Below are 13,691 nucleotides of genomic sequence, written 5' to 3' on the forward strand. Positions count from 1 at the left end.
TAGGATAAAAACCTTACAAGTTGCAATTCCATTCCAATTTCATTGGATGAGATAGAGTTCAGGTTCTTGTTTATTCTGTCCCTTACAGAACGTATCAAGATATGGGTCACACAGAAACAGTAGCTCAGATTTGCTGCAAAGGGAATCTACAGCTAGAAACTTTGATTCTGGTGAAATCCATGTTAGAAAGAAATGTATGACTTGGGAAGTAGGAGGTCATGAGTTCTAATCACAGAAATCCTCTGAGGCATTGGACTGCGGTTTAGGCCTAAAACCTATCTCTGGCTAAGGCAGCCAGTCCAGTGAGAATAAGCAGGGATGCTGGCTAATGTGTCTTCTGCAAAAGGAATCCTGATAGTATAGCATGGGATTTGTCATAGAGATGAGGGGAATGCCCTTTGCTGCTTCAACGAGCAGCAAAGTGCACACTGACCCGCTACTGGATGTCACTACACACAATGATTTCATGGGAAATTTCTAATGGGCTAACTGCAAACTGAGTTAACTAGCACTGCATTGTAACATATATTTCACAATGATAATGTGAACCATAGAGAGAGGAAGAGGAGAAAAAGCACAACCCCTGTCTAGGATGTTAATGAATGCTTGGAATGAGGGGGAAAATTATTTCAGAGCATCATCATGGTTTGTGTGTTTAATAGGAACAAAGGAAGTGCCAAACTGGATCACACTAGCGGTCTATCCTATCTCTGAGATGGACAGTATAGAGAGACCTCAAAGGAAGGTCTAAGCACAGTAGCGTAGCTAGAGGGGTGCAGGGGAAGCAGCTGCTTCCCCTCAGCACATTTTCCAAAAGCCGCACCTTAGTCAGGTGGGGTTACCATAGTGCCAGCGGCAGGGCCTATGCTCCACTCTGAAGCTTGGCCTGCCCAGCTTCCCTCAGCGTGCTGCTGCATACCCCGCCCCCTCTCACTGCCACGCCCATCAGCTGTGTCTCCAGCAGGAGGGAGACAGACTGCTAATCAGCAAGGCAGGGATGGGAGGGGGAAAGAATTGAGCTCCAGCAAGCTGGGCTCCTGGGGAGGAGGAGGAGAGGCTGGGGCATTGGGGAAGAAGGGGGTCGATCGGGGCATGCCCCTATAAGGGGCAGGAGCACCCACCAGCCATCAGCTGTTCGGCGGGGGCAGTAGGGTAGCTAGCTAGGGGAGTGCAAGTGCTCTCTGTTTAGCTGGTTTTTGACCACCAGCCAATCAGCGAGGGGAACTACTCCTGGAGCAAGGGGCTGAGCTGAGAGACCCCGCCTCCTTCTCCTACCTGCTCCTTGTGGCACTGTGGCAGGTGTGCTTCCTCTGGCTCTGCAGCAGCAGCTCCTGACCTCTCACCTAACTAAAGGCAGCCAGTAGCAGCAGCTGGTAAGTGTATTTCAAAGGGGGTCTTTCTTGTGGTGAGGGTGGCTGTGGGGGGGACTGGAAACCCCCCAGCCCCAGGTGGCTGTGAGAGCCAGCACCTGGTTGCTGGTGGGATGGCTGTCTGCATGGTGGGGGGCAGGGGGCTCAGCCAGAGGCATCTCCAAAAACATCCCCTGCACACCTGTAGCACAGAGAGATTGAGAGTACCAGCCCCTGCCGGGCAGCTGGACCAGGACAGGCATGGGGGGTGGGGGGGAAGCACATCTCCTGGTCTCTTGTGGGGTGTGGTGTCCCTGCTTGCCCTCCCTCAGAGACGCCTGCCTCTTAGGGGGTGAGGGGTGCAAGGGAAGAGGCAGTGGGGAAGGGATAGGGGTGGGGGGTGAGGTAGGAAAGGAAAACTGAGACTATCGGGAAATCTTCATAGCAGTACAATCTCTGCCTTGGAGGTGTGGATGGAATTGTGTTCCAAGGGAAGGCTGGAACTATCTGCTGTGCTCTCTGTGAGCTGAGGGGTGAAAACATTATATGTGTTTAGTCCATGTGCTCTGGCAAACACAAGTCCAGGCACCATGTTGCGGGGCAGGGAGAGGTAGCCTGATTTTCCCTCTCCTATCAGGGGAAACCTGAATTGTCTCCTAAGGGAAGGGCTTGTGATCATATTGGGAGGAGGAGGGGGGGCATTGCTGAGTCCCAGGGTTGAGTAATTTTCTGGTTATCATTAAATTACTAATTGTCATTCACTTGCTGCACACAATGGCTGGTGATGGTTGTTGAACATCCACCCAGCCATTTGGTCAAGTGCCTTGTTTCTTGGGAGTTGCCTTCTGTAACTTCTCTAATTTCATCCCACTCTCCTGTGAGTACAAATTCTGGTTCTAAAGACCTGGTACCTGGATCCCATATTGCCTTGCACTGGGATTGGGAATTAGTGCCCTGACATGCAGCTCCTCCTATTGTGCCAGTGTAGATCCTGCTGTTAGTACAGCTATTTGCAGGTGCCCTTGTGTTTAGCTGAACCTTTGGACTCAGTTTAGTGGGGATGGACTCAGACTGAGAGCTAAACTGACACTACTATCCTGCTGTGTGGATCCCAGTGTGCTTGTACTGTGAATTTTTGGCATGCTCATGTGGCTATATTTATCTCATTGTGCTGGTGCAACTTCCTTGGTGTGATGATGACATTATGCGAAGATGAATCGTGAAAATAGTGTCCTGGTGTGATGGCAGTCACTCTGTGCCGTTCATGTGAATCTTGCATTTTTGGATGCTGTGTTGGTGTAGCCCTGTTGTTCCCAGAAAATTAGAGCCACAAGGTGGGTGAGGTAATATCTTTTATTGGAGCAACTTTTGTTGGTGAGAGAGAGAGAGAGAGACAAGCTTTGGCGCTTTCACAGAGTTCTTTCTTCTTCCTGAAGAAGAGTTCTGTGAAAGATCAAAAGCTTGTCTCTCTCACCAACAGAAGCTGGTCCAATAAAAAATATTTTACCTCACCCACCTTGATATATATTACCCCCCTCCCCATATTACCTCACCCAGCTTTCCAGGAGTGAGTTTTCATGATGACATGGGAAGTGCTCTGACTGGTCCTGACTTCTCTGTATCAGCCCCTCTAGCTTGCACTGCTTCCCAGTACCTGGGGGCTGGGTGCCTGCAGTGCTGAGACTCTGTGAGATCAGGGACTCACAGACCCAGCTGGGAGGGGAAGGGCACCTCCTCCTCAGCCTCTCTCTCTTGATGCCTCCTTTTCCCGAGTGGCCTCATGATGCACAGAGCCAGCATGGCTAGGTGCTGCACTGGAGAGTCTCCCAGTGCAGCCCCCCACCCCCTCTCCCCCATGCGTACCCTCAACAGACCCTGCCCACCTCTGTCCGATTGTCTCTCTCATGCGGGGGACTGTGCCCCCCCTTGCTCCTGTGTGCTGTCTGCTTCCAGGGGCCACAGATTGCAGAGCATCCCCCTCAGGAGAGATGAGAGGGGCTGTCCCACCGGGTGCATGCGAGCAATGGCCCCCTCACAGCGAGATGCTGCGCTGCCCCTGCCTCGGCCTCCGTCTGGGTGGTGACCCCAGCCTGAGGAGTGCGAGGCAGCGTGAGCTGAGCATGGGGGCTGGGGGCCAGGCCAGCAAGCCTGATCACTGACACTCCAGGTGTGCCCAAGTGCAGAGCTAGTGCTCCGGGCTTCTCCTTCATTCAATGACACATCAGTAGGACTTGCTTTTTTCGTGCAGAATTTGCCATTCAGAAACCAATAAGTAGCGCAGTTGCGGAACGATCCGTTTAAACTTATAAAGTCCTACCTGCGCTCTACAATGGGTGAAGATAGATTGTCTGGGTTAGCTTTACTCTCCATTGAAAGACAATTTGCTACTGAAGTAGATTATAATAAAGTAATCGATAACTTTGCTAGAATTGAAGCTTAGACGAAAGAGGCTGTTGTAGTTGCTTCATAGATTATCATATTGTTTTGATCTTATCTTTGAAATATAAAATAAGTAAATAACACGTGTTTTTATTATGTTTTGATTTTATATACAATACTGTAAACCTTTTTTTATATTTTAAATGCAAAATAACACGTGCTTATAAAACAATATCATTCTTGTGTTTTTATTTTAAGTACAAAATAAATATGTATAATGAATTTAAAAGTATGTAACTAGTAATTTGATATGGCGGCGGGTGGCGCCTTTTTATATGTGTTCGCTCCCCCTGATGTTAGAACCTGGCTCCGCCCCTGTCTAAGCACCATGTTGTGTCTTTGTCCTTTACACGGTGCTGGAACAATTTTTATAATGGGGGAGCTGAGAGTCAAACTGTAAACCTGTAGCTAATGGAAATCACTTCAAGGTTTAGCAGCAGCACCTCTACTTCCAGCACCTATGCACACAATAGTAGCGATATAAACAAATCACACCGGTACAGTAGAGTCTAAATTATTTTTTTTACTAAATATTCACAGGTCTCACTACACAGACACATGGGTGCTCTGGCTGTTTTCTAAACCATGGAACACAGTGAGCACTGTTAGCAGGATCACAAACTATTTCAGGGACACTACTCAGTTCCTAGATGCTTTACTAGTAATAGAACATTTTGCAATAATGTGTTTTTTGAGGGAAATTTCTTCCTAACCTTGAGCAGCTAGGGCTCTATTCTGCAAGTGGCTGAGTTCCCTCAACACCGAAGTCAGTGGGAGCGAGGGTGGTCAGTGACAGGAATGCTCAGTGGCATCTTGCAGATTCTAGTCCTTGGGGCTAGGTTGGCACATTGCAGTGTGCCCTGAGTAAGGGACAATTTGATCCCTGCTTCCCCTTTGTTCTGTGGAAGAAGTAAGCTGGGCCATGTTTGCAATTGATTTCCCACCATGGCGCCAGTGAGTGAGTTAAGGCTCCATCCATGCCTCCTTTCTGCCCACCCACCTCCTACTCATCTGCTTATCTTCTCCTCTGTATTGTGACCTGCAATGCAGATAGTTTTTGTAGAGGTACAAGGAGGCACCTTTACATAGGCTGACTCATGAATGAGCCCTTATCAGTTAGCTTATGTCCTGAAGCATGAGGTTTGATTATTGGTTATACAATTTTATCCTAGTTAATTTAACTGTGGATGATGTACTTATTATCCATATAAAGGCCTGATCCTCTTTTTTTGAATCCTACTAATCTTTGTCTCAGTATTATCTTACAACAGGATAAATAGGTGTTGTGTTAAAAAATTCATTTCCTTAGTTTTAAATTTGTTTTCTTTTAATTTCATTGGACATGTCCTCATATTATGAGAAAGGGCAAATAGCGGTGTCTGCCTGGGCTTCTTTATACCTTCTTTATATTATTTTATATGCCTATATAGCACTACCTTTTATTTGCCACCTTAATAAATTAAACAGTTCTAATCTTTTTAATCTCTCCTCATCTGTGAAGACTTTCCCTGCTTCTAATTACTTTTATTGACCTTCTCTATTCCTGCTATATCTCTTTAGAAATATGGTGAACAAAACTGGTAAGGATGCACCATCAACGTATATGAATACATTACATTTTCAGTATTCTTTTCTATCCATTTAATATGTCTTCTATTCTTTTTTTCTCTGACACTGCAGATTGAGTAAATGTTTTAATTGGTCTACCTACAAGGATGTCTTGTTCTTTTTCATGAGTGGTTACAGTTAATTTAGAAACTGTGTATATGAGTAGCTAAAATTGTTCCTTTCTATGTGCCTTAATTTATACTTGCATATATTGAATTTAATTTCCTTTCAGCCTCCATGCAGGAAAGCATCCTTATTCAAGAAACTACTTTCCTGAACTGGGGTCTTATGACACAGTTGCCTAGTTTGGTTTGATCCATTTAAAGTGCTTCACAATACTCTATATCAGGGGTTCTCAAACTGTGGGTCGGGACCCCAAAGTCGGGTCACCAGGGCCAGTGTTAGACTTGCTGGGGCCCAGGACCAAAGCCTGAGCCCCACCGCCCGGGGCCAAAGCCCAATGGCTTCAGCTCCGGGTGGTGGGGCTCAGGTGACAGGCCCCCCTCCTGGGGCTGAAGCCCTTTGGCTTTGTCCCACCTCACCCCCATCTGGGGCAATGAGGCTCAGGCTTTGGCTTTGGCCCTCCCCACCAGGGCTCAGATTTTGCCCCCCCGACCCAGGCTGGTGGGGCTCAGGCTTTGGTTCCCCCCCCGGGGTCGTGTAGTAATTTTTGTTGTCAAAAGGGGGTTGCGGTGCCAGGGCCGGCTCCAGGCACCAGCCCACCAAGCTTGTGCTTGGGGCGGCACCTGGAGGGGGGGCGGCGTGGTGTGGCGCTTGGGCTCTGGCCGCCGGCGAGAGCGGGGCCCCGGCCGGGGCTCTGGCTGCCGGGGAGAGTGGGGCCCTGGCCGCCCTCCCTCCCAGCGCCCTCCCCCCCGGCCACCTGGGAGAGCGGAGCCCCAGCTGGGACTCACCGCCCTCCCCCCAGCCGCCGGGGAGAGCGGAGCCCTGGCCGGGGCTCGCCGCCCTTCTCCAAGGGCTCCAGCCACCCTCCTGCCCGGCGCCCTCCCCCTGGCCGCCGGGGAGAGCGGGGTCCCGGCCGCCCTCCCCCCAGCCACCGGGGAGAGCGGAGCCCTGGCCGGGGCTCGCCGCCCTCCTCCAAGGGCTCCAGCCACCCTCCCGCCCGGCGCCCTCCCCCTGGCCACCGGGGAGAGCAGAGCCCCGGCCGCCGGGGCTCCGGCCGCCCTCCCCTGCCGCGCTGGGGCGGGGGGCGGCCGGAGGCTTTTTTGCCTGGGGCGGCAAAAAAGCCAGAGCCGGCCCTGTGCGGTGCAATGAAGTTTGAGAACCTCTGCTCTATATACTTCACTAACCTGTACAATTCTGTGCCATGCACCAATGTCACCACGTCACTGTACACCTCTTCCAGTTCATTAATAGCTATATTAAATAAAGCCAGTGCCTGTGCTGATCCTTTTTACACTTCCATCATCCACAGCTATTAAAGTGAGAACCTGCCATGGTGAAAAAATAATCGGTTATTCCCATTCCTTGTTTTCTCTCTCAACCAATGTCTAATTCATTACAGAACTTGATCTCTCACCTTTGGCTACTTAGTTTGCTTATTAGTCTTATTTCCTGGGCTTCGTGTGCATGAATAAATCATTATGGGTCATATCTTGCCATAATTTATTAAGGAGAAATCCCTATGAAATCAATGAGGTGTTGGGTCTAATAATCAATGATATGGCCAACATACTATGCATACCTAGATATTGCTAGGCATGTTCTTTATTTTGTGTAGTCACAAATAAAAAAAATCATGAGTGTTTTGGCTGACCTAGTGCTGTAAAGATTGCAGATAAAGCATGTGTTTCTTTAAATTAATACTTGATTGTAGAGGGAAATGATTAATAAATGAATCAGACTCTCTCATTCAGAAACCGAATATGCCAAGTTTTTTACTTGCCCTTGACTGACCAAGTGCAAAAAACTTGGTACAATTAAGTAGGAACCTCTTCCGTTATAATTTTTGTGTATATTGTTCCAGTGTAATGCATTTTGTTGTAATATCAGGATGACTGTCTGCAGCTGATACCAGTCTGGTTTAGCTGTGAGATTTAGGATTAAATATATCATTAAAACACCAGTGCAGAGGCTGGAGAGGTTGCAAGAAAGTACCTTAGAAAGCAGTGAAAAGACACAGAAGCATGATTTAATAAAAGACACAGTGGCCTAAAAGGTTTTGTCCCTTGTTGACAAGCTAGAAAAGACTGACACAGGTTTCTAAGGGAAAAGACCTAACTGACACACACAAGTGAATCAGTGTTGCTGCTATAGACTGAATGACCAGAGCTGGAATGGAAAAAATGTGTACGTTACTTTAAAAATGGTTCTAGGTGGAGTGAAGATGAATGGAAGCGAGCCCGGGGATCCTGCAGAGAAATAGGAAGCATAGATCACTGTGAGTGTAGGTAGGAGAGTTGTATAAAGCTCAGTGGTTTGGGTTTGCAGGAGTTTTACTGACCTTTTTCTGGCAGGGACAGTTTTCACAGGCTTGCAACTCCAGGAGGCTCTCTTCATTTTTCATTTTGCCTCAAACATAGAAATGAACCTTGAGCCAAACTGGTAGCTTTTTCTCCCATTGACTCTAACCACCACTTTCTTTCAACAGGTCTGGACTCCCTCCCTTGCCTTCAGCTATCCTTTGAGAGAAAGCCTGATGATTTTCTATCAACCTCACGCTTGATGTCTTCGGCAGGCCTGTTATGAGCCGCTGGTTTCCTGGCTGTTCAAGAGGCGGCAGCCAGTTAGCTCACTCCAATCTCACTTATTCAGTGGACAGCAAGGTAAGTCTGGTTCTCCTTAAACCAGACACTTTCTTCTGGGGAACACGTGTGATGGCCACCATCTTACATTGACCCATGGGTTACACAAACAACTCGCTTCAGCTGGGAACCAAGCAGGCCCTCGCCAGGTCCAGGGAGACCCGGGCCACTTCCAGCTTTTGAGGCCCCTAGCCATAATACAAATAAAAAATGATGACACGTGAAAACAAAATAAGGCACCAAAAAAAGAGTGAGACATAATTTGAATATTTTTTTTATTTAACAAATGCTTTTCTGGTCCAATAGGGACGTGCATAAAAACAAGTTGCAAAACTTATCAAATGCCAAAAAATTAACAAGTGTCTAAATTTGAGGCCCCCTTTGAGCTTGAGGCCCAGGCCAAATGGCCCTCCTGGCCCCCCCTATGATTGGCCCTGGAACCAAGGAATACTCTTAAGGTTCTGCTATTGCCTATTTTAAGACTTGAGGTCAGTAGCAGAGTGGTGGAATAATGTTCCCTGTTGGGATGATGGGTTATTTTTGGTTACGAGCCTACCTCGAAGTTCAGTAAGACTTGATGAAGAGCTGTTGACCTATGTTGCAACTGACTAAGAGGTTCATCAGGCATGGATTTGTAACAAAACTTGGACGTCTCTAATTTTTGCTGGCTGGAGGAAAATCTTGGACCATCCCCAAAATACATTCAGAAATTTATTTGTTTTATTCCCCTCCTTCCATTTCTGGACACTACTTGAAACATGTAAAGCAGCTTTCTCGGAGTAAGAGTATCGCTGAACATGTAGGGCATCACAGGGCACTGTAATGACCTGAGAATCCTTAGGATTTTATAAGTCTTTGGAGATTGGACAATACAATTTGCTTGACAGTTTCTGAATCTGTACCTGCAAATGGGTATCTAGATATCTCCATTCTCATTTGCATATGTATATACAAGTAGGCACACAATTGCACATGTTTGATGTAATCCCAAACTTTTCTCTTCCCCTCCACCCAAAAAATGTTTTTGTTCATCCTAGAAAGATGATTTTTTTTTCTAAATTCTAAGTGCTGCTGTAGCCTCTTGGTTTAAGAACCAACCTCTTTGTACTCCATATCCTTGAAAATATAACCTTGCTTCAATTTACTTCAATTTTATTCATGGAATGACTATAATTAGAGTATGTTCAATGCTTTAAAGGGTTATCACAGGTTTAGACCAAGTTAGGGCTCAGCAATAAATTATCTCCATGGCTGCCTGGCCTAGTGGCCTATACAATAATGGAGCCTAATATTCATTTTTTAGGAGTGTATGAAAAGGTCTCCTTCTCCTTGCTTGAACATGAGCTGTTGCCTTCTCCTACCTCCACACCTTACCATTGTTCAGGAGCAATTTGAAATAAATCTCTTTCTAATAATACAATGAATGAATCATGAAGCAGGCTGGAAATCCTGCTAGTTATTACAAGATGTAACTAAAAGCAGCTGAGGTTAGTAATTCATTATTACTTGTCTTTAATGATAAGTGATGAGAAGAGTTCCTTGAAATTTTCCTTCAAAATGTCAATTCTTAACTAAATTTTTCAGGTTTTTGTGCAAAAAATGAAAACTCAAAATCTGACATTCTGCAGGTTTTGGTTTTTCAATGAAAACCCGAAAGCTCTGTGTGTGTGTGTGTGTGTGTGTGTTAAGGTTTGACAAAAATGTTTCATTTCTGTCAAAACTCTTCACTGGAACAAAAAATGTATCCCACCTAGCTTTAGTGATGAGGCAGATTCAAGCACTGTATGCTTATATGCAAGATGACACAAATCCTAGAGAGCGCCCCTTGCTGACCATCCACTAGAACTGCTGTAAGGGGAATACAATCCTCTGTGCTCTGGATCCCCAGGGTGTTTCAAGCTCCTGGTGCCTGAATGGGGAGTCCAGCTGCTGCTTCAGACTTGGGGTCCCTAGGCATACTCTCAGAGTGCAGATCTTCTATCTAGCACATTCCTCTGAGTGCTGGAACCTGCTGATCAGCTGCCTAGCCCCTCTGCGTGCAGTGCTGACCCTTCAGACTCCCCGGTACTTAAACATGCCCCTCTCCCGGACCTCTGCCCAAAGGGCTGACGCTTCTGGTTACAGTGTAACTCTCTCAGGGGTACGCAGTAGTTGTGAAGCAATCGACACATGCTTTACCTGCTTCTACACCTTTATCCTCTTTTATATTTAATCAGGTAAAGCACAGGAGAGTGCAGATCATACAAAACAAATCCTAGTGTCCCTCACTTTCTATCTTACCCTTCCCAAGTGAGTCCTTGAGGAACTATAGGGGTCCAGGAAGGCAGGCAGGCAAAGGGTCCCTTCTGCATGAAGGTTGTTGCATGGTAGCTGGTGTCTCTTCCTCATAGAGCTGCTTCCCACTTTCTGTAACCGTACTCTCTCCTGCCCCATGCTTCCTCGTCTGGTCTGCCCCTCCCCACTCCCCTTTGTTGGCTATTTAAAGTCACCTGTCTTCATTTGTTTTGTCTTGTGGATAACTTTCCACTGCTCCTGCCTTTCCCCCTCCCTTCAGAGGAGTTCATCTAAAACTGTTTTTCTAAAAATGAAGCTCACCCATTGTTCAGGTGTTTTACTTTGAATTCTTGAGTGCTGATCATCCACCATTGTCTCTGGCCTGGCAGAGACATGACACCACCATGCTAACTCATGGTGGAACCATGAGCATGTAGGCTTTCCATGACCCTGCAATTTAATTATACAGTTCCATAAAATCATTCACAATTCTGTCTGCACCACTGCTGAACCTCCAAATCATCACCGATGGCTATTCACAAGCATCCAGTTGCTTGGGAAGCTCCATTTGTGCTGTATTATTTCACTTTGATTTTCTTCTTTTTTGAGAGAGGCTGGATGGTAGCTGGTGATTTTGGCTAGAATTTTCAGAGGAGCTTCAGGGAGTTTGTTGCCCAAATCCCATTGGCTTTCATCTGCTTTGAACTTTAGGCTCCTTTGTAAATCCCAGCTTTACATCATAAACTGAAATTCCACTGTTAGAAGAATAATGAACAATGTTGTATTAATTTAGATGGAATATATGAACCTAAAGAGTCAAGGTGTTCACATGACACACATGGCCTTGTTACTATCTAAAATTAAATAATGTCAAACAGGGTTCTGCGTCTGGTATACAAAGATCTCCGCCTGCTTAGCATCATGGCAAACACAACTAAAAATTCATTTGATCTTTTATTAAAGATACAGAAAAGGAGGAAAAACACTTAAGGCATTTGAAATTTAAAGTATTAAGTAAGGATTTCATTTTAACAACATCCCTTGTTCCCTTTCCCTTTAGCTGGAGAGCATCTTTAGAAGGAAAGATCACCCTTGTTTGATAGTCTCCTAGATCAGTGCTTCTCAAAGTCGGTCCGCCACTTGTTTAGGGAAAGGCCCTGGCGATCCGGGCCAGTTTGTTTACCTGCCCCATCCAGAGGTTTGGCCGTCCGCGGCTCCTACTGGCCGCGGTTTGCCACTCCAGGCCAATGGGGGCTGCGAGAAGGGCGGCCAGAATATCCCTCGGCCCGCGCTGCTTCCCGCAGCCCCCCATTGGCCTAGAGCGGCAAACCGTGGCCAGTGGGAGCCACGATTGGCCGAACCTGCAGACGGGGCAGGTGAACAAACTGGCCTGGCCCGGCAGGGGCTTTCCCTGAACAAATGGCAGACCGGCTTTGAGAAGCACTGCTCTAGATGGTATTAAAGATGGTAATAACTTGCTGTGTTGGGGAAGAAGGAAGTAGTTAGCTGAGCTAGGCTGGAGCTGTTGCTATTGCTGTTGAAGTCCAATCTCATTTCCTAGAAAACAAGACAAACACCGACAAAAGGGGAGAGAAGAAGAATAGGGAAGATAGAAAATGCAAATTCTGTCTCTGGAGTTGACTCTCATTTGCAGCCTCGCTGCTGGAGAAACACAGGCTCAGCACATTTGAGACCCAGCAGACTTGTATCAGAATTTGGCTGTTTTAGGCATTGCATTTAGCTGCTGCTCCGGTCACAGGCTTACAGCAGTGTTGCAAAATATGCAGTTTTGGCTGGCTAAGCCAGATTCTGGGCAGGTCTACACTATCCGCCTGAATCGGCAGGTAGAAATCGATCTCTCGGGGATCGAATTATCGCGACTTGTCGGGACGCGACAATCGATCCCAGAATCGACGCTTCTACTCCACCAGCAGAGGTAGGAGTAAGCGCCGTCGACAGGGGAGCCGCGGACGTCGATTTGCCGCCGTCCTCACAGCGGGGTAAGTCGGCTCCAATACGTCGAATTCAGCTATGCTATTCGCATAGCTGAATTTGCGTATCTTAAATCGACTCCCCCTTTCCCCCCCCGCCCGTAGTGAGGACGTAGCCTCTGATTAGACAGAAGGAAAACTGAGAGATAGGAAAGAGAAGAAATAAGGTAGGGAAGGAATAGGACACATGGGATGGAGGGGGAGAGACCTTTTCAAATCCCAGGCGGTGTTCAGGATTCAGCTGGTGCTGGTGGAGTGGCGATGTTACCTGGTTCCCTCTCTGTGGCCTGGTCTGGTCAGGACACCTCTCAGAATTAGGATGAAGAAGCTCTGGGGTTCTAGGAGATGGTGGGTGTGGCAGCCATGATGGTAGCCCATTTTGCTCCCCCAAGTCTCTTTCTTTAAGGCTCCAAAACCCGAAAGGTGGGTGTAATAGTCCATCCCCTCATTATTTTGTCCACCGTCACTCCAGTTTTGGTTCATTGTTCTCACTGTTCATGTTTACCAGGCATGATCTTAACACAGTCTTTGAATTGTATCAGTAGGCCTCTTTGTTTGAACTAATTCTGTCTTTCTTTTTTTGCACCTTTTCCATTCAACATTTGTTGTTGTTATAGATTGTTGTTCTAGGTTTCTGTGGAGAAAGTGGATAAGGAAAAGTTATTTACTTATTCCCATAATATAAGAACTAGGGGTCATCAAATGAAATTAATAGGCAGCAGGTTTAAAACAAATAAAAGTAAGTTCTTCTTCACGCAGCGCACAGTCAACTTGTGGAACTCCTTACCTGAGGAGGTTGTGAAGGCTAGGACTATAACAGAGTTTAAAAGAGAACTGGATAAATTCATGGTGGTTAAGTCCATTAATGGCTATTAGCCAGGATGGGTAAGGAATGGTGTCCCTAGCCTCTGTCTGTCAGAGGGTGGAGATGGATAGCAGGAGAGAGATCACTTGATCATTGCCTGTTAGGTTCACTCCCTCTGGGGCACCTGGCATTGGCCACTGTCGGTAGACAGGATACTGGGCTAGATGGACCTTTGGTCTGACCTGGTACGGCCATTCTTATGTTACTCGACGTCTTATGAACTTACACTCATTTTTTTTTTTAGAGGTGAAATTTAGGGTAAATTTGTAGATCCAATTATCATGACATGTAAAAGATGGTAGGGTTCTCCTGACTATATTTAGTTCACGTATACTCCCATTTCTTCATTCAGAAACCAGTAATAAAAGAGCTATGTCAGGTAAGGTTATTCATCTAGAAGAAT

The 13,691-nt window shown here is 46.6% G+C and overlaps 1 long non-coding RNA gene across 1 annotated transcript in view; it reads left to right on the forward strand.

The window, feature by feature from the left end:
- The first annotated feature begins 1,145 nt into the window (after window positions 1-1,145).
- Window positions 1,146-13,691, forward strand: part of LOC135974237 (uncharacterized) — a 31,735-nt gene continuing 19,189 nt past the window's right edge. Inside the window, exons 1-2 of the long non-coding RNA XR_010591460.1 lie at window positions 1,146-1,373; window positions 8,005-8,179. This is a non-coding gene — a long non-coding RNA (uncharacterized LOC135974237). The remainder of the gene's footprint in view (window positions 1,374-8,004; window positions 8,180-13,691) is intronic.

Source organism: Chrysemys picta, chromosome 11, assembly GCF_011386835.1.
Source record: "Chrysemys picta bellii isolate R12L10 chromosome 11, ASM1138683v2, whole genome shotgun sequence".
Taxonomy (NCBI): domain Eukaryota; kingdom Metazoa; phylum Chordata; order Testudines; family Emydidae; genus Chrysemys; species Chrysemys picta.